Source organism: Hyaena hyaena, unplaced genomic scaffold (assembly GCF_003009895.1).
Source record: "Hyaena hyaena isolate Hyena2069 unplaced genomic scaffold, ASM300989v1 scaffold_365, whole genome shotgun sequence".
Lineage (NCBI taxonomy): Eukaryota > Metazoa > Chordata > Mammalia > Carnivora > Hyaenidae > Hyaena > Hyaena hyaena.
The window spans coordinates 280,383-294,066 of NW_024080997.1; the positions used below are offsets into that span (position 1 = coordinate 280,383).

Here is a 13,684-nt window from a genome sequence, read left to right on the forward strand (position 1 = left end):
GAAGGGGGGAAATGGTGGGGGAAATGGAGAGAGGCAAACCATGAGAGACTCTTGAATGGTGAGAAACAAACTGAGGACTGATGGATGTGGGGGGGGGGGAGCGGGGAGATGGGCATGGAGGAGGGCACCTGTGGGGATGAGCACTGGGTGTTATATGGAAACCAATTTGACAATAAACTAAAAAAAAAAATTTGTGTGTGTGTGTTATCTTCAGTGTTTGGCATGCTTTGTGTCCCTGGGTCTCAAAGATAGACCCTTGCTTGCATTCCTTCCCTTCTTTTTCATGGTAGCCAAGCTCTGCTTTATATTTGTTGTTAATCTAGGTCTGGGATAGCACCCCTTATCTGGTGCTAATGAATCTCTGCTTTCTATTGGTGTTGAATCCTGGGGTCAAGAGGCTTTCCTGCCCTTCTCTCATGAGCATAGAGTTTTTGATTATACTCATCCCAGCAGCAAATGATCTTTACCTTTGTCCTGTGACTGGGGAATATTTCTATTCCACCCCTGGTGGCAATGAGATTTTTGATTCTACCCTGTAGCAAAACAATGGATTTTTACCTATATCCCCAGGGAATGAGAGAGTTTGCTCCTTTTCTCCAAATGGCTTAAAGCTTTTGCTTCATTGAAAGAAAGATATAGGGAAACATAAGGAACTTTGTGCAATAGCAGATTATATGCTGATTGTCTATGCCAAGTGGAGAGAGCTCTTTCTTCAGTCTTTCCCCCTGTATCAGTCTTAGGACATATGGGGCGAAGGCCATAGAAAAGAGCCTGCAAGTAAATTCAAGTTTCCCTTGTTCCTGGGTTACCTAGATATAGCACCAACATGTCCCCCATACTTGTCCTATAAAATTTTGTTAAAATTTTAGCATATTTTATCTGCTTGTTGAAGGCTATCTCTTTCTTCTGTGCCTTAACATAGGTGAAACGATTTATGTCTTCTGTCTCTACTCTTAGAGGCTTGTAGAATTTAGTTTCTTTGGTTGCCTAGAGATCTCAGTTCTCTTCTGTGTTGGAGACTGGATCCGGCAGGTCCAGGGGTCCCTGAAGGATAGATGGTGTCAGGGAGAGAGAGAGAGAGAGAGAGAGAGAGAGAGAGCCCTGAGATTCTTTCTGATCACCAGGCAGGCATCTCTGCTCTGACTGTGGCTCAACTTTATTTTATCATTAAGTGTTTGGGGGAAGGCACAGAAGTGGCATTTGCCTTAGACAATGGTTTCTGATAACAAACTTCTTTGATATGTAAGAAATTTCCCAGAACAAAGATATGTAGAAGACTCATGCATATCGTTTACAATAGTGATTGAGGTAATGGATTTAGATGCCTATCCTTTGGGGAAAGAAGGTGTCTCTAGCATACCAGACAAAGTTTTCAGCATAAAAAGGGTGAAGTTCCTTCTCTGTGAGCTGGGGTCAATAGCTTGTTTGTTTAAGGTGGAAGTATCAAGAAAAACAGGTCTTTCAGGGAACACCTTTGCTCTCATAATCACAAAAGAAGTTCCTCAATAGGTTCCTTCACAGGGAGCAATCAGCATATACAAGGCCAGAAAATGCTCTAAGCAGAAACAAATGGGTGTGGTTGGATATTTGCCCTTAACTCTAAATTAGGCTCTTAGGGGCACCTGGGTGGCTTAGTCGGTTAAGCGTCCGACTTTCGCTTAGGTCATGATCTCGCGGTTCGTGGGTTCGAGCCCCGCGTCGGGCTCTGTGCTGACTGCCAGCTCAGAGCCTGGAGCCTGTTTCAGTCTGTGACTCCCTCTCTCTCTCTGACCCTCCCCTGCTCACACTGTCTCTCTCTCTCCTAGAAATAAATAAAACATTAAAAAAAAATTTTAAATTAGGCTCTTAGTCTCAGGGCCAGACTCAATTGTCTTTGATATGCAAGGTCCATAGGAAGAGGCTTTTTACAATCATCCACAGAGCTTTCATCTAAAATCTCTTTTGTAAAGGCAGGAATATGCTTTTCCTTACGAGGTATCTGTGTTTGGAATATTGGTCTGATATGGAATATTGTGAGGCCTGGTCAATACCAGCAGCCTCATTTCCAACATGAGCCAGTAGTAGCAGGAGATACCAGTTTTCATTTCTCATGGCAGGAGCTGCAAACACTGCCATTTCCTTGCTGTGACTGCCATCCAGAGAGGCCGGTGCGGCTCCCGGTACTTCTGGGTTCTGAAGTTATGATTTTGTAGATTATTTGTCTTTTCTTATTATTAATGTGAAAGCAACATTCTCTTGTGGAATCCTAAGTGGATTCCTAAGTCCTAAGTGGAACCAAACTAATTATGACAGGTTCTTATTTTCATGCTATCTTAATGAAGCATTAAATATTTTCTTTTATTTTATTCAGAATTTTAGTTGTTATCAATGGTAAGGTCTTCAGGGTATTTAGTTTTCTATGCCACTGGAATAATACTGATTAAGTCTTAAAATTTATGATAAAACTATATGCTTAAATATTATGCTAAATATATAAGGATAATCACTAAAGCTTTATAATAACCATATATAATTTCCAGTCCATTTAAAAACACACAGGATTTTACTAATTTGACTACAGGGAGGGCATGTAATAACATTACTTTTCATCTAATTAAAAAAAAGAGTTGTATATATTATTTCAGAGGACTCTCTAGAATTGAAACTTTTTACATATGTTTTTAATATTTTTTAAACAAATTTCCCAATATTTTATTATTAAACTAATTATTTCATAGGAGATTAAAAGCAAAATGATTATTGAGTAGACCTCATAGCATGTCCTGACTCAGTCTTAGAAGATTGCATGTAAACCAAAATTCTGTAACTCAAGTTCTATTTTAAGTTCATCCTGAAGAGTTGTTATTTATTTATTTGTTAAATGTGAATTTTAATTTTTGAGACTTAGAGTTTCTAAATGAGAGGTTAAGTATAAGGCATCTGGAAAGAAACAAGCATGGATGCCTGAACGACTAAATAGTTTTTTTTCCTTTTTTTAATAGTTTATTGTCAAGTTGGTTTCCATATAACACCCAGTGCTCATCGTCACAAGTGCCCTCCTCCATGCCCATCACCATCCTTCCCCTCCCCCCCAACACCCATCAGCCCTCAGTTTGTTCTCAACATTCAAGAGTCTTTCATGGTTTGTCTCCCTCCCTCTCTCCCCCTATGTTTTTTAATATTTTTTTTATAAAATCAAAATTTTCTGGAAACAGTATAAGATTGTCTTCTCTGAATGTACTAATGGAAAATTTTCATTTCTCTTAATGTCTGTACTGGAGAAAAGGACTAGCATTTTGATTAGGCTGTTCATTATTAGCATTGTTATTCATCATTAGCTCTTCAACAGCATTTATTAAAAATAAAAATCTAACATTAAGGGAGGATTATTCTACTGAATGGTGGGATTTTCAGTACTTTTTTTCCCCAGGAAAAATATTTTTTCTGACCTTTGCTTTTAGCACTAACAGAAATGTCTTTTAAGTGCTATGAAAGTCTATTACACTTTCATGTTTGTGCTATACAGTTCAAAAATGCAGTCAGTGTCATTTCCCTCTTTGCAGTCATCTTGTTATAGAAATAATGGAGAAATGTGTTACCACAAAGTCATCTTTATGTAGATGAGCTGGTAATGGTGATAAAGACCTTGAAATACTTAGTTGATTCTCACAGTTTACTTCAGGGTATTTACATTCATCATTCCTGAACATGATAAAGGTGATATAGTTTTTTTTTCCTTAGAATTCTGAATTACTTATGGAAAAAATATATACTTGAAACTTGTTATTCTCTTATAGCAGCCTCTAGCTCTAAAATTCAGTGACTCTCTAGTATCAGTTATTAAAGGGGACTTAGTTATGGAAACCAATTTGACAATAAACTATTTTTAAAAAAAATAAATAATAAATACAAATAAAAAAAGAAAAAAGAGAAAAAAAAGAAAAAAAATAATAAAGGGGACTTAGTATATGGTGAATCTGTCTCAGATTCTATCCCAAAAGATTTTCTAACTGAAGTATCAGTATACGGCAGTTCCCTAGCATAGAACCAAGAATAGTGAGATATGGTAAACCTTCTAGTCGTTGTAGCATACATCTTGGAAAAAAATCCTCTTTTATGTAGTGTGATGAACAATTTAAAATCATACTGTTTGTAAGCTCTCTGATTTAGAATTCATGCCTATAAATTGCCTTTAATATGTAAATGTCTTGAGGAAATCATTTGTAGAACATTCAGTTTAGAGGGTATGTTTATATCCACTTAAAATAATACTGTGAGTTAGGTTGAGTTTATTTCCATCTTGCAGAGAAACACACACACACACACACACACACACACACACACACAGTATGGAGAAATCTTTCAGCCATCCTAACATGGATATTAATTAAATAACAGTGAGACCTCAGTTCTTCCAGTTATTCACTACATCTGTGTAGAAGATCTCTCTCTTTTTAAAATATGATTTATTGTCAAGTTAGCTAACATACAGTGTATACAGTGTACTCTTGGTTTCAGGTATAGATTCCCATGATTCATTGCTTACATACAACACCCAGTGCTCATCCCATCAAGTGCCATCCTCTTTTAACACAGGCACACTGTTAGATACTGATAACACATAGATAAAACATGTGACTCTGCACAATAAAATGATTACACAGTTATAATTTTAGTCTGATAGGAAAGCAGAAGCTAAAGTAAGTAATGAGTACAATAAAATAATTGCTATAATATGAGCATGGACACAATACAGCAAAAGCATAGGCAAAGGAAAACATAATTGTTTTGAAGAAAGTTAGGAGAGGCATCCTTGAAGAATTATACAGAACCTTTAAATAACCCCTGAAAGAAAGAGTAGACCTGCTAGTCACATTATCAGAAGCTGAGGATTGGATGGGGAGCAGAGCTTTTAAGTTGTGTGACATGGCATGTCCAAAATCTGGGAAGAGAAGGAAGCTTGAAACATTTGGGGAACTTCCAGTATTTCTGGTCTCATGGAGCAGAAATTTGAGTGCAGACATGGAAGAAAAGGAGGCTGGAGATAGAAATAGGCCTAGTAGTCAAAGATTTTGTAAGGTTTAGACTTCTACCTTAGAAAATAGATGGCCATTGGAAAGTTGAAGATCAGTCAGAGAATTTGGTTTACATTTCAGAAATGTAATTGTATTTTCACTGTGGTAGACATAACCATATGTGACAGTTGACTCATTCCTTCTATATTCCCTGAATGGTGTTAGAGAATGGGCCCTGTGTGAAGCACTAGGGGTGTAAGAATAATACACTCTAGTGGAGTGAGCTGCACAAAAATCAAGCAAATATATATCCTTTAGAAATTAGAAACTCAATGAAGGAAAGGGCTTTATCTAGAATGATCAGGGAAGGACACTCTTAGAACTTCATTGCTATAAACAATATGTTATGTGTTACCAACCTTAAAACTAATTCCACCAACCAGACTGTCACAGCACTTGAGCTGAGAGTGCTGAGGAACTCTCAGGTAATATTTAATCTGGAATTTGTACACCCCAATCTGGAAGATTGATAAAAACCTTTTCACCACAGGTGTATACAGAAAAAAATATTTTCATAATAAGTATTTTTCAAGTCTAATTTATTAGAGAAATAGTCACAATTTTGGAGCTTATTTCATTCGTATGAATCTTCAGATAGGAATAGAAATACTTCAAGTCTGTATTTAAAGATTTAATTTTGAACAGTTACAAAGGTGTGGAAAGATACTCAACTGAAGTTAGAGTAGGAGGCCTGATACAGCAGAACAGCCAGATCTGAACTGGCAGAGATGACAATGAGCCATGGACTGGGGTGCTATACCAAAAGTTGGTCAGGGCATAGTGTAGAAACAGCTGTCACGGAGATCTCCAACATGGAGCGGACATGTTATAAACTTCTCTGGTCAGTGACAGAGGGTGTATGATTCAGAACAGAACCACAACTCTTGTTTTTTTTATACTGTGTTTGTGTGTGCGCGCGTGCATGCGTGCATGCGCACATGTGTGGTTTCCTTCTCCAACAATTGTATTTTATCTTGTATGTGTGATTTTTTATTTTATTATGTGTATCTATATGCATTTAAGATATATAGTATAAAATTCTAAAACATAGATTTTAGTATGTAGGTTCTGTGTTTCTTACTAAAAATTTTTAACTGATATTCCAAGTAATCTTTTACCAACTTACCCGGATTGGTTAGATTCTGTAGCAGTTGTATACACGAGGTAGCCAACACCTGATGATATATGAGCAAGGCCTCTTCCTGTATGGCGTGTCAGTAGTTAATGTTTCTTAAATCAAAGGGATATTTGTGTCTTTTGGATAGTGTCATATAATAATGACTAAGAGTGTTGGCTCAGCTCTCAGATGACTTGGGTTCCAATCCTGCATCTGCCATTTGTTAGCTTGAACTTTAGGCATGTTGCTACCTAATCTTGTTTTCAGTTCCTTTACATTTAGAATGGGGAATGAAATGCTACCTATATATAGGCAGGTTATAAGAATTCAGTGAGACAATTCAGAATCTCTGCCAAATGTTAGTTGCTCAGTGTTTTAACTTCTGATTATTTAGCAAAAAAATATGTGCATAGTTTCAGTAAAGAAAGATAATTTATGGTATAAAATCAAAAGTAAAGTCAGGAAAAATGGGCTCATTTTGCTCTGAATAAAATAACTATTCTTTGTTCAATTACAAGGTCATCTTGTGATGAAAAGGAGTAGGAAAAAACCTCTAACCTTTATCTAGTTCAAGGAGTTTAATTCAAAAGCTTTCAGGGGCACGTGGGTGGCCCAGTCCATTAAGCATGAGGACTCTCGATTTCAGCTCAGGTCATTACCTCAGGGTCCTGAGTCAAGCCCCTCTGTCCTGCTCTGTGCTGGGCATGGAGCCTGCTTGAGATTCCTTCTCTCTTTGCTTCTCCCCCACTCACTCTTTCTACAAAAAGGCAGGGATATTAAAAGAAAAAAAAAGGCTTTAGGTAATCCAGGTTCCACAATGTGGATATATAGATAACATAGTATTCATGTGGTATTCATTTTTAATGAGTTTACCTAATTGACACATTGCTAGTTTTTATTAGTATTATCATTTGGATGGTCATGAATATCTTGGTTGAAGACTAAAATCTCTTAGCATGATTTTACTTAAGTGATTTCAAGAAATGTTCCAAAAATCAAAGTTTATATTTATAAAATAAATATTAATAAAAGAGGATAAACAATAATATAATAAATGAATTTATTTTTAGTAACATGTTCTCATTAGAATTAATGTCTTATTTGTGGAGAGGAGTGGTGAAGAAAAAAAGAATAAACCTACATAAAAACTGTCCTTGTTAGGGCACGTGGGTGGCTCAGTGGGCATCAGACTTCAGCTCAGGTCATGATCTCACGGTTTGTTGTCAGAGGCCCCCTCCAACAGGTCCAGGGGTCCCTGAAGGATGGACAGTGTCAGCGAGAGAGAGAGAGAGAGAGAGAGAGAGAGAGAGAGAGCAAGCCCCGAGATTCTTTCTGATCACCAGGCAGGCATCTCTGCTCTGACAGGGGCTCAACTTTATTTTAAGTGTTTTGGAGACTGCACAGAAGTGGCATTTGCCTTAGACAATGCTTTCTGACAACAAACTTCTTTGAGAAGTAAGAATTTCCCAGAACATAGATTTGCATAACCTTTGTCAATAGTGATTGAGGTAGGGGATTTAGATGCTTATCTTATGGGGAAGGAAGGCATCTTTAGCATATCAGACAATGTTTTTAGCATAAGAGGGTGAAGTTACTTCTCTGTGAGCGGGAGTCAAACAGGTCTTTCAGGAGATACCTTTGCTCTCATAATCACAAAAGAAGAAGTTCCTCAATAGGTTCCTTCACAGGGAGTAATCAGCATATACAAGGCCAGAAAATGCTCCAGGCAGAAACAAATGGGTGGGGGTAGATATTTGCCCTTAACTCTAAATTAGGCTCTTTGTCTCAGGGCCAGACTCAAGCCCCTTTTGTTATGTTAAGTCTTGGATCTCTAAGGCCCTTAGGAAGAGCCTTTTGACAATCATCCACAATGCTATCATCTGAAGTCTCTTTGGAAAGGCAAGGACATGCCTTTCCTTATGAGCAGTCTGTGTGGGGAATATCTATCGGTCTGATCTGGAATATTGTGAGGCCTGGTCAATACCAGCAGCCTCATTTCCAACATGAGCTAGTAGTAGCAGAAGGAGATACCAGTTTTCGTTCCTCATGGCAGGAGCTGTGCAAACACTGCCATTTCCTTGCTATGACTGCCATCCAGAGAGGCTGGTGCAGCTCCTGGCAGTTTGTGGGTTTGAGCCCTCCATTGGGCTCTTTGCTGACAGCCCAGAGCCTGAAGCCTGCTTCAGATTCTGTGTCTCCCTCTCTCTCTGCCCCTCCCCTGCTAGTGCTCTGTCTCTCTCTCAAAAAGAAATAAAAGTTAAAAAAATAAAAATAAAAATTGTTCTTGTATTTTTTAATAATTTAGAAATGATGTCAGAATGCAAAACTGATGACTACTATTTTGTTTCACTCGTAGATATGTTTGAAATGTATCTAAATATTTAGGAACACAAAGAAATTTTGCTATTTCCAGGTCTAAAATGTTGGCCACATTATGTGAAAATGCTCTGTAATGAAATTAATTTTATTTTTTAAAAATTGTACTTCTTCTGGAATTCCTATGATATGGATATTGTTCCGTTTGATTATATCACTCAGCTCTTTAACTCTCCTTTTGTGTTCCTGGGTCAGTTTATCTCTGTTTTTCTTGGCTTCCTCTTTCTCTATAACTGTGTCTTCTAATTCACCTATTCTTCTCTATGCCTATTCAATCCGTTCATTCAATGCCTCCGTTTTATTATGCATCTCATTTATAGCATTTTTTAATTCATCAGAACTATTTTTAAGCTGCATAGTCTTGTAGCAATAGTTTCTCTGATGTTTCCCATGCCTTTTTCAAGCCCAGTGATTAATTTTATGACTATTGTTCTAAATTCTTGTTCAGTTATGTTGCTTATATCTGTTTTGAGCGGTTCTTTAGCTGTCATTTCTTCCTGGAATTTCTTTAGAGGAGAGTTCTTCCATTTCTTCATTTTGGCTACTTTCTGTCTCTTGTTAGTTTTAAAAGCTTGTTATGCACTCTGTACCTGTGAATACTGCTGTATTAAAGCAATAGCACTGCTAGGAATTTACTCAAGGGATACAGGAGTGCTGATGCATAGGGGCACATGTACCCCAATGTTCATAGCAACACTTTCAACAATAGCCAAAACATGGAAAGAGTCTAAGTGTCCATCAACTGATGAATGGATCAAGAAGATGTGGTTTAACTATACAATGGAATACTACATGACAATGAGAAAGAATGAAATCTGGCCATGTGTAGCAACATGGATGGAACTTGAGGTGTTATGCTGAGTGAAATAAGTCAGGCATAGAAAGACAGATACCATATGTATAGGTATAGGAGGATTAGGAGGAACTTAATGGAGAACCGTGGGGGAGAGGGAGGGAGGCAAACCATGAGAGACTCTTGAATGCTGAGAACAAACTAAAGGCTGATGGGGGTAGGGGAGAGGGGAAGGGGGGTTATGGGCATGGAGGAGGGCACTTGTTGGGATGAGTACTGGGTGTTATATGGAAACCAGCTTGACAATAAACTATTTAAGAAAAACAATAAAATAAAATCACAATCAGTCTGTATCAGAGGTAAAAAAATAAAATAAAATTACTTGTACTTCTGTATGTCTTTAGGATATTTTAAACACCTTGAGAGTAGTGACTATATCTTACTTATTTTGTATTTCCTTCATGGTAAGGCACATCAAAGTTTGTTCAACTATCATAATGTTCATGACAAATTTCACTTATACCTAATTTTACTCCAAACAATGTGTTCTAATTGGATTCTAATGTGAATAGTTATAAAAATATCTTTAGAATTTCACTAAGAAATAGATTTTTCTGTCACCATTAGGGCTTACTAGGAAGATGAAAGTACATGACACTTTTAGCCTGTACTGACAAGGTTTCCAGTCTGATATTTATTGACCTTTTGTAGATATACTAATTATTAGAAAGGTTGAAAAAATATTACAAAGACTTGTAGTACAAAATGAAAAAGAAAAAAACCCCTGAAATTTAGTTTTTCACAGCAATAAAATAATGAAAGCCAAATTTTGTTTGAAACAATTATATATATATAATTTTGAAAATAATAAAATTGGACAGCTATACATTTAAAAACGATCTTCATGCACAGTTGCATTTTGAATAAGAATTGGTGCTGAGGTTGAGTTTGGGGCAAAAAAAATCTTTGAATGAGGTATGAGCATCTATAGTTAATATTTTGATTATATTGTGTGCAGTAGATACAGATGTATAGAATATAATTATTTCAGCATTATTTCAAACAATACTTGACTCTTTTAAGGTTTTATTTTTTTCTCTTTAATGTCTGTAATAACTTAGTTTTCCATTGAAAACAGTATCACTAATGTTAGACCAGAATCCCTAATAGAAAAGCTAAACACTGTTAGTACTATGAAGTTGGTCTAACTGCTTTTATCCCCAGAGGTCCCTTAAAAAAAAAAAAAAAATAAGAAAGTTCTCAGGAGCAGTTAACTAAAACATCATGACTTATGTACTCCTTTTCCTCAATATCTTTCTCTTGGCAATGGAAAATAGATTTTTTTTTACTGAATTTTGATTAAGAGGGTATAAAACTGAATTTAATGCCTTGACATTTTTGTTTTGTTTGGTAAATATTAAGAGTTCAAAGTTTCATAGTACATTCTAAGTGGCTTATATCTGAAGGGTAAAAGCCTTTAAGAGTGTTCCTAATATCCTACTTAAACTTTTGCTAGGAAATGTTTGACTGTATATGCAACTTAAAAAAATTATTTATTTATTTTGAGAGAGGGCGAGAGAGAATGAGAGAGAGAGAAAGAGAGAAAATTGAGCATAAGGAGGGGAGAGGCAGAGAAAGAGACAGAGAGAGAGAGAGACAGAGAGAGAGAGACAGAGAGAGAGACAGAGAGAGAGAGACAGAGAGAGAATCCCAACAGGCTCTACACATCAGCACAGAGCCCTATGTGGGGCTCGAACCCATGAACTGTGAGATTACCTGACCCAATACCAAGAGTTAGACCTTTAACCTACTGAGCCACCCAGGTGCCCCAATTTTATTTGCAACTTTAAAAAAACAATATTCGGTCATCCACTGAATTCTAACTAACATTGTTTATCATTGACAAATTTCAATATTGTCTTTGTTGTGAAAAATGTTAGTGTCATGCGGAAAGACAATTAACATCATTCAGCCCTACCAGACTCAGTCCTTATATTTCTTCTGGGATCATTTCTGTCTCTCTTAATTTACTTATGGAAGTGGATATAGCAACTAAGAACATAGTATAATTGTATATCTTGCTACCATATGATGATTTTATTCTTAAGAAGACATTATTTTCTGCTTCAGGATAGAAGTAGGTATTTTTTAGTGTCATATTTGTCCTAAATCCAGCTGTGCTACGTAGGTATCTGGTTTTCATTATTTTTGATGAGGAGAGCACTGTTCCTAAACTCAAATAAAGAAAGACATGTAAGTGTGTTTGGTTGATGTTACAACTCAACACTTATGTTTATTATTAGCTATGACTTTATACATCCTGGAGTCCACATACTTTGCCATTTCTGAAATCTGAACTCAGGTACACAGACAGTTCTTTAAACATAGACACACACAAAAAAATTACCATTCCAAAGTTATTTTAACCAAATGCAGTTGGAACTCAGCAATTTTGAAATGTGTCATTTTCCCCCAAAGGAACTTCTGGGAACATTGCCCAAATCAGACTTTCATCTTCTGAAACAAAACTTGAGATTTAGCAAAGATATATTTCTTACTATACATACATATCATTATATGAAAAAATTAAAGACATCATATCATCCCTAGTGTCCAGATTAGTTGAGTCACTATTCAATTTTAAATGAGAAAAGAAAGTTTTCCTTAAATTGACAGTCTACCCCCAAAGAGAGTATTCCATTGCTAAGGGAAATATGTCATTAGAAGACAAATAGAATTTTTTTCAGAGAAAGAGATATTTGTGATCATTATTTCTTAACCTTACCAAAAAATCTCTTGATTTTTATCTAAATTTATATAAGAAAATATAAAAATAATAATTTAAAAAGTAGTTTACTTATTTTATTTATAAGAAACATTCTGTGTATGCATCTAATTTATATCTATTTATTTGCATTTGCTCTTATCAATTTTTGTATCATTCAATACCCCCTTGATAACTTCGTAATAATCCCATATAACTAATGTAGTAATTTCTATATCTTTAAGTATATATATATTTGGTCATATGTGATCTGTGGAGTCATAGGCATTAATATCATTAAAATGAATCATTTGGAAAGTTAACATTTGTGGATGAATTCCAAGTAAAGCTCAATTTACACTAATTCTGCTGCACAGAGACTAGTGAAATGTCTTATATCTAAATTCCAGCATTTTAAATGTTTTTGGTTATTACTGACTCATTAGGGATAAAGCATTGACAAAGGCCCAAATGAACGTAGATTATGTTGTTATGGATTTAGTAATTTAAAACATAATTTTCACAATTTGCACTATATACCAACATAAATTAAAATTCTTAAGCACTACTTCCATTTTGTTATCCCTCTGCTCAGAAAAATTTTGTTAACCCCCAAGAGTCTATAGTGAAATTATTGCCTTCATATAGAAGGAGTTTATTTCACTGTATGCCTAACCTGTATTTTCTATTTAAGCTTTAGCCATATTCCTACATAAATTCTCACAAGTAGTCATATCTATTTATTTGTTAACTTCTAAAATTTAGTCTTTTTATTTCTAGTTCCCCAGTTCATCATCCTTGGTGAATCAGGTGTAGAGGCTGGAAATTCAGCACCATGGATAGTTTTGTGTTGTTGACGTCATTGGCTTCCTTTGATAGAGACAGCCTTGCCTGACCTATGAATCCACCACTGATGAATCTACCTGCTCTCTGGAGCACAATGTCTGGTTCCTCCACCATTACTGCTAAGAAGAAAATGGTTCAACAGCTCAGGCTGGTAGGCTAGCCAGGCTCAATCATGTGAAGGTTTCCTAGGCAGCTACAGATTTGAAATAATTCTGTCTGCAGAATGCTCAACATGACCCCCTGCTGACTGGAGTATCTTCAAGTATAAATTCCTTTAGACCACAGAATGTCTGTTAATTTTTGTATGAATCTTTGGATGGCTTTCTAAACTACTTTTCATGAAGCAGTGAATATTCAAAAGAGAATTAAATTTGAAGCCCGTACAAAAGTTATACCTATAACACTTGCTATACTATATAAACTTCTCCTTTTATCAGTCCTTAATATCTACTTTGAATTTTCATAAATTTCTATCTCACAGGGGTAACTCTTTTATATACACTGGCAGCAGCATTCAATAAAGTACTGAGTGTAAAAAAATAGAGTCAGCCTCGATAACCTTGTTCTTTTTAAAAAATTTTTATTGCAGTATAATAAACATATAATGTTATATTAGTTTCAAGTGGATAATATAATGACTATGATTCAACAATTCTATACATTGCTTAATGCTAACCAAGGTAAGTGTCTTAATCTCCGTTATCTATTTCACCTATACCCACCGCCCTGCAACC

General features: G+C 35.9%; 1 pseudogene; it reads left to right on the forward strand.

Annotated features, from left to right (window-relative positions):
- The window catches only part of LOC120244004, a 34,268-nt pseudogene extending 20,976 nt beyond the window's left edge, over positions 1–13,292 (forward strand).
- Positions 13,293–13,684: the final 392 nt, after the last annotated feature.